The sequence below is a fragment of the Trachypithecus francoisi genome, unplaced genomic scaffold (genome assembly GCF_009764315.1).
Source record: "Trachypithecus francoisi isolate TF-2019V2 unplaced genomic scaffold, Tfra_2.0 Lachesis_group5, whole genome shotgun sequence".
In the NCBI taxonomy this organism is placed as follows: Eukaryota; Metazoa; Chordata; class Mammalia; order Primates; family Cercopithecidae; genus Trachypithecus; species Trachypithecus francoisi.
In genome coordinates, this window is record NW_022681470.1 from 107,216,215 (window position 1) to 107,233,165 (window position 16,951).

The 16,951-nt window shown below is 40.8% G+C and overlaps 1 protein-coding gene across 3 annotated transcripts in view; it reads left to right on the forward strand.

Annotated features, from left to right (window-relative positions):
- The first annotated feature begins 1,862 nt into the window (after window positions 1-1,862).
- Window positions 1,863-16,951, forward strand: part of DENND2C (DENN domain containing 2C) — an 86,769-nt gene continuing 71,680 nt past the window's right edge. For 2 of the 3 annotated variants that reach the window (XM_033196972.1, XM_033196977.1), the window contains exon 1: window positions 1,863-1,977. The gene's annotated coding sequence lies outside the window, so the exon portion shown is untranslated. Of the gene's footprint in view, window positions 1,978-2,003; window positions 2,667-16,951 lie in introns of those variants that run through there. The other variant, XM_033196976.1, reaches the window with a different exon arrangement.

Below are 16,951 nucleotides of genomic sequence, written 5' to 3' on the forward strand. Positions count from 1 at the left end.
CCGAGGCTCAAATGATCCACGTGCCTTGGCCTCCCAAAGTACTGGGATTATAGGCATGAGCCACTGCGCCCAGTCTGAACTTTCAAATGGAAAAAAAATTGAAAGCAAATTCTTGCATGTTTCTATATTCTATACAGGCAGCCATAAGCATAGGTGTAACCCTGACGGCATGTTTGTACTAGCTCTGGTGTAAGAATCTCTTCCTGATTTCTTAAGTTGAAGTTTTGTTTGTTGAGTATTTGTAAACCCTTTAAAGAACCAGATTTTATTTTACCTTGGCCTCCTTCTCATCAAAATAGTACAGATTGCTACATTAAACACTGTATTCTCAGACTTCAGAGGGCATTAACTACCATTATGTATATCTCCATCTTACCCATGAGAGGGCAGTACAATACACACATGTGAATTCATTTATTACATCTATAAATTTGGTTTCATATGTGATACTTGGAATTCAACCTGCCTCATTTTGCCAAATAATCTTCCTGAACGCAGAGGACAAAAAATACATTTCTGGGCTGGGTGCAGTGGCTCGTGTCTGTAATCCCAGCACTTTGGGAGGCTGAGGCAGGAGGATTGCTTGAACTCAGGAGTTGGAGACCAGCCTGGGCAACATAGTGAGACGCTGTATCTACAAAAAAATAAAAATATTAGCCAGGGGTGGTGGTGCATGCTTATAGTACTAGCTACTTGGGAGGCTGAGGTGGGAGGATTCTTTGAACCTAACAGGTTGAGGCTTCAAGTGAGCTATGATTGGGCCACTGCACTCCGGTGTGAGTGACACACAGAGACCCTGTCTCAAGAAATAAATAAAAAGATACGTTAGATAAGATTTTTTTTTTTTTTTTTTTTTGGTGGGGGAAGCCCATAAAGATCAGTGTTCAAAATTTACTACAAACAATATCCACATTTATCTCCTCATTGGGACATGATTTTTTAAAAGTATGTCATTACTTTTTCCCCCCATCATAGAATGTAATTTCTGTTTTACTGTCTACAGGTCATAGTTTCACAACTGTTTGGGATATGCTGCCTTTATTGTTTGGGTTAAGTTTACTTGTGACCGTCATCTGTGATACGTAACTAAACACCTCTCTTTCTGGTAGTCTTCTATTTTGGTACCTCTGTGTGAACAAATGTAGGAAGAGTTTGGTCACCAGACCCAAGAGGCTCTGGTTGGGTGGGGCGGGGCGAGGCGAGGTGGGGTGGTTAGCGAGTGCCTGGGAAACAGGCTCAACAGATCCTTGTCCCGCAGCCTCGGTGAAACTGGGTTACAGCTTGCAGTAGGCACAACGCCATGCACATACCTGAGCAAGAGCGTGTTGCAGGCGGAGCGCTTAGGCAAATGTGTCTCAACAGGGCGTGGGGGCTGACCTCACGCACTGGGAGTATCAAGGCACCCCTGTTCTGAGATTCCAAGCCTGAGGTGCTGCAAGAGTTATTTGTTTCTCTTGACGTTTCAAATTGGCACCGTAGTGCAATTGTTTGCCCACTGAGGTCAGCCTAGGAAAGAGTGCTTGGATTCCCTGATTAAGCCAGGCTTTTTCTTGTTGAGTAGCTGTGAAGAGTAAACCTTCACATAAAGCGTAGGGCCGTCGCCGTGGGCCCGATGCGACGGCAGGCGAAGGCGATGGAGCTCTGGCTCGAGGGCTCGGCCGGACGACGGTGGCACCGATCGCCCGCCTGCTGGAATTGCAGCGACCGAGGTCCTGGCAAGGTACTGGCCCTTCAGCGAACTTGAGGTGTGGAAGTTTCCCTCACCGCCGGCTGGGGCGGTGTCAGGGGCCGGCGTAGCGGGAGGGGTGGGAATAGGAGCCAATAAGAACTGAGTCTTGTCAGACCGGGCGGGGCTAGGGCGTGGGGCTGCAGCCGGGGCGGAGCCTTTGGCAGGGCTTGCGGGGGCGGGACGCAGCGGACCCGAGTGAGACCCAGGAGACTAGCCTGGCCACAGAGACAACGTTGAGGTCCAGACAGGTAGGAGTCGGGGTGATTCGGTGCGGGGTCTCAAGTCGCAGGGGCTTCGGACTCGGGGTGGTTGGCATCACCCCTCTGGGCGTCGGGCGCGGAGCTGAGGCGCCGCGGTTTAGTCCGCGGAAGGTGTGATCTGGCCTGGCGGAGGTGGAGTCACCGAGCCCTGCCGTCTCGGCACCTCCCCGGTCCGGAGGAGCAACCGGGTGTTGGGCCCAGCTTTGGGACGTCCTCTCGTGGCCGCACGGGTTGCGGCGGAGCCTGGCTGAGGACCTCCTCGCTCACCTCAGGGGTTTGGGGACCCCTAGGCGGGGCGCCGTGCTCTGCTGGGGAAGAGGGAGGGAGCGCCCCGCAGCCCGGGGAAACGCGGGCTTTCTCCAAGATTAGCTAGTGAGCTTGAACTTCGACATGCTGGGACGATCCACTTCCAAACAATTTTTTTGCTTTTTTTTTTTGGTGTTTTGATTCTTAGCACCATCTAATAAGCACAATACCGAAAGTTGTCAAGTAGAATTTTAATTAAAAAATCTGACAATGGAACACCTAAGAGCATTTGAGTAACTATTGCTGTATAGCAGCTGATGATTAGATTATGAGTCAAAAGGCTCAAGTCTAGGGCCAGAACCCACGGAACCAGATGTGATACCTGGGTCAAATTAACTTCCTGGGCCTCCCTGTCCGTAACTATGAAACTGGTAAGTTCATGCCTATGGGCATTCTTAGGGCCAAATGAGATGAGTGAGAGTATTCTACAAATCTCAGATATTTGAACGTGTGTGTGGAGTGTGTATATTCTGTGAAGCAACTACTAAGGTACATAGTAGGCACTTTACAAACCTTTACCCTAAAGCTAGTGATTCTCCTGCAGTGTTTTAGATAAAGTGATAGATCCTTGCTTACTGTGTAAATAAGTTGTTTAAACTTTTCCCACAAAGTCACCATTGTTTGTGTTCTATTTTTAATGATTGATGAAATTTTCTAGAATAGCGCAGTAGTGTTATCTATACACTGTTGCTGAATCATTTACCACGAAGTCTGTAGCAATCAAATAATCTACTTCTTTGCCTTAGCTAAATAGTTGTAGTTTAAGATGCTTGCTAAAGTAAGCTGGGAATATTGTTCCAAATCAAGACTTTCATTTGTTTTTGTGAATTGACGGGCTGCTTATAGGAAGATTTAAATCTTCCAAAATCTTGTTAATATATGTTTTTTCATACAGCTTTTATTATAGACGTTTTTGTTCTTTACTATGGATATGTGTGCAAGGGATTTTAGCGGGGAGATGGGAAATACGAAAGAAAATGGCAGTTTTGTAACCCGTAGGCTTTTGCTGGGGATACTTGTAGGCCTGTTCTGACTTTGTCAGGCAGAAACCAGGAAATGTAGTAATTATGTGTCTTGGTCTTTCATTAGTTGTGTGTGTGTGTGTGTGTGTTGAATGTGGCAGTGCGTTTTTTAAATGCAGCAATAAAGGAGAATATTCATTTTTCTTATTGACAATAAGCAGTTTTCTAAAGCTGGAAATTATATTGCGTTTAAATGATCTGTAGTGAGTCTTAAGTTATAGGCAAGATTTTTAGGCCACTGGATACCAAGATCAAATTAAATGAAGTAGTAGAGGGAAAGTTACTAGTGAATGTAATTTTTGTGTGTGTTGCTGTAGAAGTTTTACTTAAACATGTTTCAACAATTCAGTGGAGGATGGGTCTTTTGAAACTACTTTAAAACATGAGTTTTAAACATGTACTCTATGTATGAATTTTTCTGTGATTTTACAATTTGTTGATCTTGGAGGTCTGAAACCTTACATTCACATTGTTTTTTGAGGGCCTACTATGCAATAGGCACAAGATTATATTTATGTAAGAGCAGTATGTAATTCTTTTCATCTAGGAGATTCCGTTCTACCAAGTGAGCTAAAATAAGTACCAAAAAAAGCTGTTTTTAAAGCAGATGGTAACAATAACAACATCGACTAGCATTCATTGGTACCTACCCTGTGCCAGGCAGTATTCTAAATTCTTTACATGTATTAGCTTATTTAATGCTCACAACAGCACCATGAGAGATGTTAATTATGATCATCTCATTAAGAGGCATAGAGAGGTTGAGTAACTTGCCCGTGATTAGACAACCTAGATAGCAAAGGTAGAATTCAAATCAGTCATACTCCAAGGACCTGGTTGTAACCTTTGCACTATACTGAGTTTCAAATTCTGTGAGTGAGATACAAATGACATCTAATAGGTATTTTAAAAAGAGGTTTATAAAAAACTATTTCAAAAAGAAGGAAAGAAAGAGGAAAAAATAAACTGATATTGCAATATATAGATGAAGGCAAGTCCAAGATACGATTTAATTACAGTTTGTATGTAGGAACCCTTTTTTTGTTGTTGCCAGTGAATGACGTGGGGTTGATTCTAAGCTCTCAGTCCCTCAGCAACAACAGTTATGGCATTATCTTAACAATATGAGGTGCTTATTTTTCTTTTTTTTTTTTTTGAGACGGAGTCTCGCTCTGCCGCCCAGGCTGGAGTGCAGTGGCCGGGTCTCAGCTCACTGCAAACTCCGCCTCCTGGGTTTACGCCATTCTCCTGCCTCAGCCTCCCAAGCAGCTGGGACTACAGGCGCCCACCATGTTGCCCGGCTAGTTTTTTGTATTTTTTTAGTAGAGACGGGGTTTCACCATGTTAGCCAGGATGGTCTCGATCTCCTGACCTCGTGATCCGCCCGTCTCGGCCTCCCAAAGTGCTGGGATTACAGGCTTGAGCCACCGCGCCCGGCCTGGTGCTTATTTTTCAATAAAAACACCTCGTAACTTCTTTCATTAAGAAGTTAAAAATATCTGTTCTCAGACTGTAAATTAAGTGTTAGACTCAAGAAAAGAAAATGCTTCCCTATCTTCAAGAAGCTTATAACCCGACATGTAAATAAGTCCCTACAATTTCAGCGTGGTAAGAGCTGTAAAGAAGTATAGATTTATATATGTTTGACGAGATGCAAGAAAAAAAGAAGTATAGATAGAGTTTAACCACTGATGAGGAAAAATCATTCTGCATGTGGTAGGGAGGACGATTAGAGAGAAGATACTACATTTGGCTTTGAAGGATGAATAGGAGTTTGCTGAAACTGGATCAGGAAACAAGTGATATGAATAAAGAACAGGGATAAGTGTGAAAGTGTATGGTATGTTTGAGGAATGTGTTGTAGTCCATTGTCACTGAAGGCCAGGGTGTACAGAAATGGGTGGTTGGGCTAAAGGAGATGGTGCCTGGAAATAACATGAAAAAAGAAAATTGCAAAGCTTCCTTGCTGATTGCATTAGGATCATTAAAATTGCTAGGTAATGTGGTATTTCCCTTCCCTTCATTTGTAACAATGAAATGAGTAATTAGTGCAGTTTGGCAGAAAGTTTCACTAAAAAATATGGTGTTAAAGGTACTTTTAATACTTTGAAGTACAAGATACGTTATAAAACAACATTACAGACTTAGGTAAGTAAAAAGTTAAGATTTAGGGCCAGATGCGGTGGCTCATGCCTATAATCGCAGCACTTTGGGAGGCCGAGGCAGGTGGATCAAGAGGTCAGGAGATCGGGACCATCCTGGTCAACAGGGTGAAACCCCGTCTCTACTAAAATACAAAAATTAGCCGGGTGTGGTGGCGCATGCTTGTAATCTCAGCTACTCGGGAGGCTGAGGCAGGAGAAGCACTTGAACCAGGGAGTCGGAGCTTGCGGTAAGCTGAGATCATGCCACTGCACTCCAACCTGGCAATCTGTCTCAAAAAAAAAAAAAAAAAAGTTATGATTCAGAAAAAGAGGGAAAAAAAGTCTTCTGGTGCTACGTCATGAAGAGCCAGAGTATCATGCCAAGGACTTTGGACTTGATTCTAAAGACAATGGAGAGCAGTGAAGGATTTTAGATACAGGTATTAAGGAAAGATAACCTGAAGATGGTTTGGAGGCTGGATTGGATGGAGAGAGACAAAAGATAGGGAGATAAGTTAGGAGGCTATTGGTATTGAAATAGTCCAGATAAGAGAGGATAAGGGCCTGGAGTAGGAAAATAGTAGTAGGGATGGAGAGGAGAGGATAGATAGTGAAGGTGTAGAATTTGACAAGGCTTTAAAATCAGTTGGCTCAGAAGGTGAACAGAAAAGTAAATGACTTAGTTTTTTAGCTTGGAAAACTGTTTGGATGAAGGATCTTGTTTTATTTTTTAATGTTGGAGGAAGATAATTGTTTCTATTTTGAACATGTTGAATTTGAATTATCTTTGGAGCATTCAAGTGGAGATGTCAAGAGAGGATCTAGAGTCCAGAAGCCAGACTAAAATTGGTGATTCAGATTTCAGAGGTAGCCAGTAAGTGTTAATTGAAGCTGTAAGAGCAGATGAAATTGCTCAAGGGAGCATACAGAATTAGAAGAGAAGAGGGCCAAGAATAAGTGACTTGCTTTGTATAAGTAGAAGGGAGTATTTATCTGTGTTATTTTGTTCTATAAATTATTATAAAGCAATGAAATGGAATTTACTTGAAAGTTGAACAACTTTTACATCCAAATGAGTCCTGTTCTTTTAAAATTTCATTTGGGGGTCACTCATTTATTCCAGAAGTACAGATGCTCCTCAATTTTCGATAGGGTTATGTCTGAATAAACCCATCATAAGTTGAAACTGTTGTTAGTCAACATATGATAAACCTACAACGAGTTTATCCAAATGTAACCCTATCATAAGTTAAGGAGGGTACTGAGCACATACAACTTTGGCACCATCATAAAGTTGAAAAATCATTAATTTAAAACATCAAGTCAGGGACTGTCTGTATTGCCCAAAGTATTATCGGAGCTTCTCTTTGAAAAAGCTTTATAACAAATTCACAGCTACACAAGAACATTGATCTTCTGGCTTTATTATGAAATTATTTTTCTGTCTTTTTATTTGTGTGGCACATATAACTTATTTGCTTTTTTTTTTTTTTTTTTTCAAGAGATAGGGTCTTGCTCAGCCACCCTGGAATACAGTGATGCAATCATAGGTCACTGTAGCCTGGACCTCTTAGGCTCAAGGGATCCTCCTGCTTCAGTCTCCTGAGAAACTAGGACTACAGGCATGCACCACCACCCCCTGCTAGTTTTTATTTTTTATTTTATTTTTCTTGAGACAGAGTCTTGCTTTGTTGCCCAGGCTGGAGTGCAGTGACATGATCTCAGCTCACTGCAACCTCTGCCTCCCAGATTCAAGTGATTCTCCTGTCTCAGCCTCCCAAGTAGCTGGGACTACAGGCGCACACCACCACGCCTGGATAATTTTTGTACTTTTTAGTAGAGATGGGGTTTCACCATATTGATCAGGCTGGTCTCAAGCTCCTGACCTCAGGTAATCCACCCACCTTGGTCTCCCAAAGTGCTGGGATTACAGGCATGAGCCACCGCACCCGGCCTGACCCCCTGCTAATTAAAAAACAATTTTTTTGCCCAGGCACAGTGGCTCACACGTGTAATCCTAGCACTTTGGGAGGCCGAGGCGGTGGGTCACTTGAGTCAGGGGTTTGAGACCCACCTGGCCAACATGGTGAAATACCATCTCTACTAAAAATACAAAAATTAGCTGGATGTGTTGGTGCGTGTGTGTAATTCCAGCTACTTGGGAGGCTGAGGCAGGAGAATCACTTGAACCCGGGAGGCGGAGGTTGCAGTGAGCTGAGATTGCGCGATTGCACTCCAGCCTGAGAGACAAGAGTGAAACTCCGTCTCAAAAAAATTTTAAATAAATAAATAAATTTTTTTCTTTTGTGGAGGTGGGGTTTCACTGTGTTGCCCAGGCTGATCTTAAACTCCTGGGCCTAAGCACTCCTTCTATCTCAGCCTACCTGAGTGCTAGGATTACAGGCATGAGCTACTGTGCCCAGCTTTTTTTTTTTTTTTTTTTTTTTTTTACCATTAATCAAAGCTTTAAAAGCATATTCCTATCCCAACACTGGATGTTTAGTTCTTGGAAATCATAGACAAAGCTTAAAAAACAACAAAAGACTGTGTCCCCATGCCTGTAATCAGCACGTTGGGAGGCCAAGATGGGAGGATCGCTTGAGCCCAGGAGTTCTAGACCAGCCTGGGCAACATAAGGAGACCTCGTCTCTACAAAAAATTTTAAAAAATTAGCCGGACGTGGTGGCACATGCCTGTGGTCCCAGCTACTTGGGAGGCTGAGGTGGGAGAATTGCTAGAACCTGGGAGGCAGAGGTTGCAGTGAGCCGAGATCCTGCCATTGCACTCCAGCTTGGGTGACAAGACAAAAAAAAAAAAAAAAGAGAATAACTATATGGTCTTCTAAGGCAGGGGTTAGCAAATATTCTGTAAAGGGCTAGATAGCAAATATTAATATTTGTGTGCCATACGGTCTCTGTCACAACTACCCAATTCTGCCAAAAAGCAGCCATAGACAACACTTAAACGAGTAAGCATGGACTGTGTTCCAATAAAGCTTTATTTATGGACACTGAAATTTGAAATTCACATAATTTTCACATCACAAAATGTTATACTTACTTGATTTTTGCCCCCAATCATTGAAAAATGTAAAACCACTCTTAAGAGGCCTTGCAAAATCAGGCAGTGGGCCATATTTGGCCCACAGGTAGGCTATAGTCTGCCAAAGGGATCTTCTTTGAAGTACTTAAATTCGTAAGCTTGGTTTAGAAAAAAATCATGGTTCTTCGAAATTATACCTCCTGTTTTTAAATTCTAGTACATTTCTTAAAATACTTAAAACATTTTCATTCATCTTCCATTTCTCATTTAAATGGAAAATACTCCCTTTACTCATTTGGAAGCTGAGATACAGAGAAATAGATTAACTTGTAGAGTCAGAATAAAGAAGTATGTTTGAAAAATGTTTTTTGATATTCAATATTCTTTACTGAATCAATAAAACATTGATCTTTTTGCTTCTGTGAAAGTGGCGACATTGAAGCCTGGGTGAAATAAAAGATAAACCTGAAAGGGTATTCTTCACTGGTTCCCAGAGGATTGGACAGGATGGAATTTTTTTCTCTTTTTCTTCTTTGCCCTGAATGAATAATTTTTATCCTAAAGATAAGAAATATGACAGTGTCTCCACTTTATAAGCAGTATAGCAAATTTTAAGACTGAAGGATTAGATGATGATAAGAGAAGAAAATTTAAAGGACTGACTTTTTCACATCTATCCCAGGTGTTTACCTTTTCCTTCTCCCTTTTCCCTCCTCCCTCTTCCCTTTTCCCTCTTCCCTTCCCTTTTCTTTTCTTGGTCTTTCTCTGTCATCCAGGCTGGAGTGCAGTGGCACTCCAGTTTACCGCAGCCTCCAATCCCTGGGCTCACGCAGTCCCTCCACCTCAGCCTCCCAGTTAGCTAGCACTACAGGTGCATGCCACCCAGACTTTCTAATTTTTTAAAAAACTTTTTGTAGAGATGGGGTCTTGATACATTATCTAGGCTGGGCTTGAACTGCTGGCCTCGGGATCCTCCCATCTCAGCCTCCCGCAGTGCTGGGATTACAAGTATGAAGCCATTATGCCTGGTCCGTGTTTTTGAGGAAGAAACTCAAGATTTTTTTTTTCTTATGAATCTTAGACTTCTGGTTAGTGGCGTGAAAATAGAGTTTTTAGCATTCAGTTCAGGCAATATTAATCCATTTATATTACTTAAAGGTTACTTATGCTGTACTTTTTAAAGTTAAATTTCTAACTTTCGTAGTTTTCATAGCAGTGGTATTTACAACAAAGGATATGGAGAGAAATTATTTGTTTTCCTTCAAGTTTGAATTCATAGAAATGACATGTTTGTGGATTTTTTATTTGGATGTTAAAATTCAGGACAGATTGGTGGGGGAGAGAGAGAGTTATTTTTGCTGCTGCTTAAAAGGGATTTGCATTTTTCTCTGTCTTTTTTTCTGTTGGAATGAAAAAATCTCCCAGCTGTGTGGGATGTGTTTGAATTGGTTACTTAGCAATGTAAAGCATAATTTTGTATTTAAATATTTATCTGTACTCTTTGATATTCTGATTAAATAAGGGTCTATTAAGGCTGTAATAATAGAGCCTTCTGTGAGGAAATGACATAGCCTGCTGCACAACAGTATTTACTGAAAATTTCCTTTTCCCTGGGCCCTATTTAAACTATAAGGGGTAACTTGGAACAAAAGAGGAAAATTATGTGAATTAGAGTGATGGTCAGTTTAATCATGAGTGTAATGTGATAGCTATCATTGTATAGTTATATTGACATAAATCAGGGTTAAGCAAAGTGTAGGAGAATTTTATCTGCTGTTGTTAAAAATGGTGAGTTGTTGAACCAAATTTTATTTTTGAACTTTGCATTCGTCAAGTGTGATATTTTCAAGAGTCTAGTGATAATTGTATTTTTAAATCAAACTAGATCAATTTGCCTTTCAAATTTGTTGTTCCATTATTAGAGGGAAAAAACAAAGTAAAAAATACAGAAGTAGGTGCAATAACTGGATCTGGAAGAACAGAAATGTTGAGGGAAATGGTCACCTGAGAAAAAGTATAATACTTTGAATGAAGATTATTTAAAATATGGCTTTATCAAATGGGCAAAATCTGAGTAAAATGACAGACCCATGTCTTCATATAATGTTGCAAATGAAAATTTAAAATCCTTAAAATTAAAAAGATTCTTGGAAACATAGCATATTGGACTTTTAAATAAACCCTTTCAAATATTTTCAAAGAAATAAAAAGAGACAAAGTTATCTCAGTTTCCTATTTATTCAAGGATCATTCCTGAGAAGGATTATTGTCTCATTTAGTTGTATATCAGTGGCATAAGGGAAAAATGACTACATATCTCTTGAAAAAAGTATTCATCTAGAATTCATGGATATTGTGCTCATGATTTTTGACACTAAATGAGCTGGAAATTAAAAATTATACTTCTTAGTGATGACATATCTCTATTCTTTACCATCGTGGGACATTTCAACAGTACTTGTAAGATGGTTAGAGTGTGGCGCAGATTTTGCAGTCCAAATCGATGGAGTTGCTGGTATCATTAAGTTGTACTGTGCTTTTAGGTAGTGAAGATAATAAGGAGGATTTTCTTGTGTTGTTTAAATTTAACCACAGCTGTATGGGCATATTTACAGAATTAAAAAAAATAAATCGTTGATCCTCAGAAATTAAACTGGGAAAAAACTATTGTGAGCAATTGAATAGCAAAGTGATTAGTAAATGTAAAGCAGTTATTATTTTAAGCATTGTTTGAAGCTGCTACTAACAGTGTTCCCTCCCCCTTGTCCAGCCTCCCATGCAAGTCTCACACTTGTGTTTTAGTGAGTATCTCCTCAAAGTACCTTCCAACACTCAAGGGGAGGGAGGGAATTAGAGACAAACTTACAGCCAGTAGTCAAAACAATACAGCTGAAGGTATAGACATCCTCCTGCTTTCTTCTGACTGTCCAGGACAGCAGGAAAGCTCCTTGGAGCTTTCCCTCCAGCAAAAACAATAAGCTGGCTGTGGGTGAACATACTGCCCAGCAAGTCACTGCTGGGCTCCATTTCTGTTCTGTTTGTTCTAAGGGCTAAGAGTGCTGTTTGAAACTGCTGTTTTATGTATTGCAAAGCTTTGGAATGCACAGAAAACTTTCTGAATCTCATGAATATATTGAAAGTTGTTAATTATATTAAAGGAAGCTTGCTGAGTAACCAACGTTTAAAATATTTTATTCAGAGTTAACTGTAGCTATTTACTATATCATAATGGAGTTTGATAGTTGAGATAAGGAGCTAAGCAGATTTTATGAATCCAGAATTTTTCTAGTTGAGAGGCAATCTTGGTCAGGCATGGTGGCTCATGCCTTTAATCCCAGCACTTGGAAGGCTGAGGCAGGAGTATCACTTGAGCCCATGAGTTTGAGACCAGCCTAGGCAACATGGCAAAACCCAGTCTTTACTAAAAATACAAGAAATTAGCTAGGTGTGGTGATGTGTGCCTGTGGTCCTAGCTACCTGGGAGGCTGAGGTAGAAGGATCGCCTAAGTCCAAAGAGTGAGGCTGCAGTGAGCTGCAATTATGCCACTGCAGTCCCTCCTGGGCAACAGGATGAGACCTTGTCAAAAAAAAAAAAAAAAAAAGAGAGAGAGAGAGAAAGAGAAAGAGAGAGGGAAAGGAAGGAAGGAAGAGAGGGAGGGGAAGGGAGGGGATGGGAGGGAGGGAGGGGAGGGGAGGAGGGAGAGTAAGAAAGAATCTCATTGGGCAGATATTTTTCAATATTTTAGAATAACAAAATTTGCAAATTTGCTGCTTTTGGTGGTCTAGTGAACTACCTTTGAAGCTATATGCTGAAGGATTCCAAAAGACATTGTTATGGCAAATGACACTTGGTACTATTGTCTATATCTGGGTACTGTATCTTTCAAGCATCACTACCGCACCTTTTTTTATAAGACAGAGTCTAGCTCTGTAGCTCAGGCTGGAGTGCGGTGGTGGGATCTCCACTCACTGCAACCTCTGCCTCCTGGGTTCAAGTGATTCTCCTGCCTCAGCTTCCCAAGTAGCTTGGAGTACAGGCACTGGCCGCTATGTCTGGCTAATTTTTTGTATTTTGAGTAGAGACAGGGTTTCGCCATGTTGACCGGGCTGGTCTCGAACCCCTGACCACAAGTGATCCACCCGCCTCTACCTCCCAAAGTGCTGGGATTATAGTCGTGAGTCACCGCGTCTGGCCACTACTGCATCTTGAACACGGCATTATCAGTGAAGAAAGTTTGACTAAAATAAAATGTAGAGATATTGTTAGTTCTTATTACTATTACCAGACTTTTAGATGTTATTTTCCTGAAGAGAAGCCTGAAACATTAAAGAAAAATATTTGGCCAAGAGATTCATTTGTGCCCCATCACATCAATACACTTGATCTTAGCCAAAAGACTGAGAAGCGATGCATCAAATCAATAATTGAGTTTAATGTGCACTCCAAAAAGAGAATGAATTCTTGCAGCTTAGTTCTTCTTTTACTTTGAAGAATGATTAATTGGCATTGCTTATCATCATTTAAACAATTTTAAAAATAGAGGCAGGGTCTCACTGTGTTGCTCAGGCTGGTCTTGAACTTCTGGGCTCAAGCAATCCTCTTCTGCCTCAGTTATCATTTTGTATTAAGACAAAGAACTGTTGAAAAGTAGTACTGCCATTCTTTTGCCCCTCTTGTGAGCCATAGCACCTTTCTTCCATCAGACTTTCTCCTCCCTCTTCTGTGTATTTATTATGTCTTTCATTATTTTTTTGCTGCAGTTTTAAAAAATATCGATTTTCCCCAACTTTAAAATGTTTCATTTATAGTTGTGTCTCCTTTTTGTTTTTATTATCCCTCTTACTGAGTTTCAAATAAATGTTGTATTCATACTTTGTGCATTTCCTCACTAATTTTCTGTTTAATTTTGGCTGTTACCTGCCTTCACCCTCCTTTAGAAACCATTTATTTAATGCCCTCTTACCAGATGCAAGGATCCTTTCTCAGTCTTCATTCTCCTTGCTTGTATGACACTGGTTTGCATCTTTCTTTTCTTTTTAGAATTTTTTTCCTCTCGTGATATTATCCTGGTGTTGTTACCCCTCACCAGCCTTTCTCCCACTCTTTATCTGACGCTCTCTTTTCTTCTTATCTATGGTCCCTAATCATGATGAATGTTCTCAAAGGTTTTTTTCATAACTCTTTGAAAACTCTCTGCTTAGGGAACCTGTGTATTCTTGCACCTTTCCCCCCCCACACTTCCTATTTTAAACCTTCTTCCTTCTCCTTAAACCTTTGGTTTTTGTATCTCTCACTTTACTCTCAGCAGATAACCATGGCTGTTAAAATAGAAAATAGAAGCCATCAGATGTAAAGTTCATAAGTGTATTAGCCGCTAAACCTGGAAATTTACCTGCACTCTTATCTTTCCTTTATCATTTACCTTCTGTTTCAGTGGAAGACCTGTCCATCTTCCTGGGAGATGCTGATAATCCTTCCAGGTCCCGTTGGAGGCCCATGCTGTCTCTCCTTCTTGAGGTCTTTGCTTTATACCCTTGCTTCTTTTCTTACTTCCTCTTTAGCAACTCTTTCCCACTGGTGTTTAAAGAAGATTAAACTTGTTTAGGAAATAAATTTAGAAAGCTTTCCTGGACTTCACGTTCCTGTCCAGCTCCACTCTATTGTCCACTTGCCTACTTGGAGAAACTCCTTGAATGGATTGTCTACAGTTGATATTTGCATTCTTTTTTTCTCATCCAATTCTCAGTTCACTTATTTTCCTTCAGCCTCCTCCATGCCACGGAACCTGCTCTTGTCCAAGTCCTAATGACCAACAGACACTCCAGTTTTTATCTTACTTGACCTTTTGACAACTTATCTGTCATTATTGACCGCTCTTTCCTTCTTGATAAAGTCTCTTCCTTTGGCTTCCATGATTCCACACATTGATAGTATTTCTTCCATCTTTTGTCTACTTTCATGACCATATGTGATACATGAGGACCTACCTAAAATGTTTGAGAACTGACTTATTCTTGATTACCAATGTTTTGGAGTTTATAAAGCTTAATTCCAACAAAACATGATGATGTATAAAAATAATCTTAAAAAATAAAATATGATAATATAGTAATAAAGTAAAAATAAATATGGTATGGTAAGAAACAAACGAACTAAAGAAACAAATGAGTTTGAAAAGTTGACATGGAAACCACAGTGAGATGCTACTACATACCAGAATGGATAAAATTAAAAAGACTAACAACTCCAGTGTGACTGAGGAGTGACTGCAAACACTTATATTGCTGGCAAGAGTGTAAATTAGTACAGCCTCTTTGGAAAACTCTGGCAGTGTCCACTTAAGTTAAACATATGCCTACTTGGCCAGGTGCGGTGACTCAGGCCTGTAATCCCATCACTTTGGGAGGCCAGATCACTTGAGGTCAGGAGTTCGAGACCAGCTTGGCCAACATGGGGAAGCCGCATCTCTACAAAAGCTAGCCAGATGTGGTGGCATGCACCTGTAGTCCCAGCTACTCAGGAGGCTGAGGCGGGATAATTACTTGAACCCAGGAGGTGGAGGTTGCAGTGAGCCAAGATTGCACCACTGCACTCCAGCCTGGGCAACAGAGTGAGACTACATCTCAAAAACCAAAACCGAATAAAACCCAAAAACATATGCCTATTCTATAACCCAGCAATTCTACTCCCAGATAATACCCAAGAGAAGTGTGATTGTGTCTATCAAAGATACATGTAAGAATGTTTAGGCTGGATGCGGTGGCTCATGCCTATAATCCCAGCAGTTTGAGAGGCTGAGGTGGGCAGACAAGGTCAGGAGATTGAGACCATCCTGGCCAACATAGTGAAAGCCCGTCTCTACTAAAAATACAAAAAAATGAGCTGAGCGTGGTGATGCGCGCTTGTAGTCCCAGCTACTTGAGAGACTGAGGCAGGAGAATCACTTGAACCTGGGAGGCAGAGGTTGCAGTGAGCCAAGATCACACCTCTGCACTCCGACTGAGCGAGACTCTGTCTTTAAAAAAAAAAGGATGTTTATAACAGGCTGAACACAGTGGCTCACTTCTGTAATCCCAGCACTTTGGGAGCCTGAAACAGGAGGATCGCTTGAGGCCAGGAGTTTGAGACCAGCTTGGACAACATAGTAAGACCCCATTTCTACAAAAAAAGTTTTTAAACAATTAGCCAGGCGTGGTGGCACACACCTGTGGTCCCGGATACTTGGGAAGCTGAGGTGGGAGGATCACTTTAAGCCCAGGTGGCTGAGTTGGCTGTGAGCCATAATTGTACCATTGCACTCCAGCCTGGATGACAGAGCAAGACCCCATCTCTGAAAAAAAAGAAAAAAAATTGTTTGGAACAACTTTCTTCATAATAACCAAAACCTGGAAACAGTTTGCATATTAGTCAACAGGAGAATGGATAAATAAATACTGGCCTTACCATTAAATGAAGTACTATACAGAAATGAAGAAAAACTGACTGCTATATACAACATGAATGACGTATGTATTTTTTATATATATATATATAAAAGTTCTTTGAGCTGTACATAGATTAGTGGACTTTATGTGCTTTATTTATGTTACATTTTAAAACATGTATAGGCTTTAGGCTGAGCACGGTGGCTCATGCTTATAATCCCAGCACTTTGGGAGGCCGAGGTGGGTGGATCACCTGAGGTCAGGAGTTCAAGACCAGCCTAGCCAACATGGCAAAACGCCGTCTCTACTGAAAATACAAAAATTAGCCTGGCGTGGTGGCAGGCGCCTGTAATCCCAACTATTCGGGAGGCTGAGGCAGAAGAATCGCTTGAACCCAAGAGATGGAAGTTGCAGTGAGCTGAGATCACTCCACTGCACTCCAGCCTGGACAACAAAGTGAGACTCCATCTCAAACAAACAAACAAAAAATTTTTTACAGGTTTTTGAAAACGCTTGGTGCATCATCAGTGCTTCATAAATAATTTGTTGCTGATGTTACATTTGCCAGGAATGCGCTCTTAGTTTTGTTCATTTTGTAGATGACTTCTCATCTATCAATAATCTTATTTAGTAATAAACTGCCTTTAATCATATATAAATGTCCTGTGAGTGTGCTTATATTTATTTTCATGCATATAATTTTCTAATGGGACACAGAATGTGTAGTGAAATGTATATAGACCGCTTTCAAATTATGCTGTGTCATGTAACCATTTGATTCTGTACCTCTGTTTTCTGTGTGCGAATGAGGATAATAATATCTGCATGTGGCAGAGATTTTTTGGCTAATCTAACATCCATTCTTCTAAGTAATAGAACTCAGTAGTTTACTTGAGGCATATTGCAGGATAAAATGATTAAAGATTATATTTCCCAGCCTGGCTTGCAGTTTGTACATGTGACTAAGTCCTGGTCAATAAGCCATAGCAAAAGTGTTATATGGTACTTCCAGGAAGGCTGCTT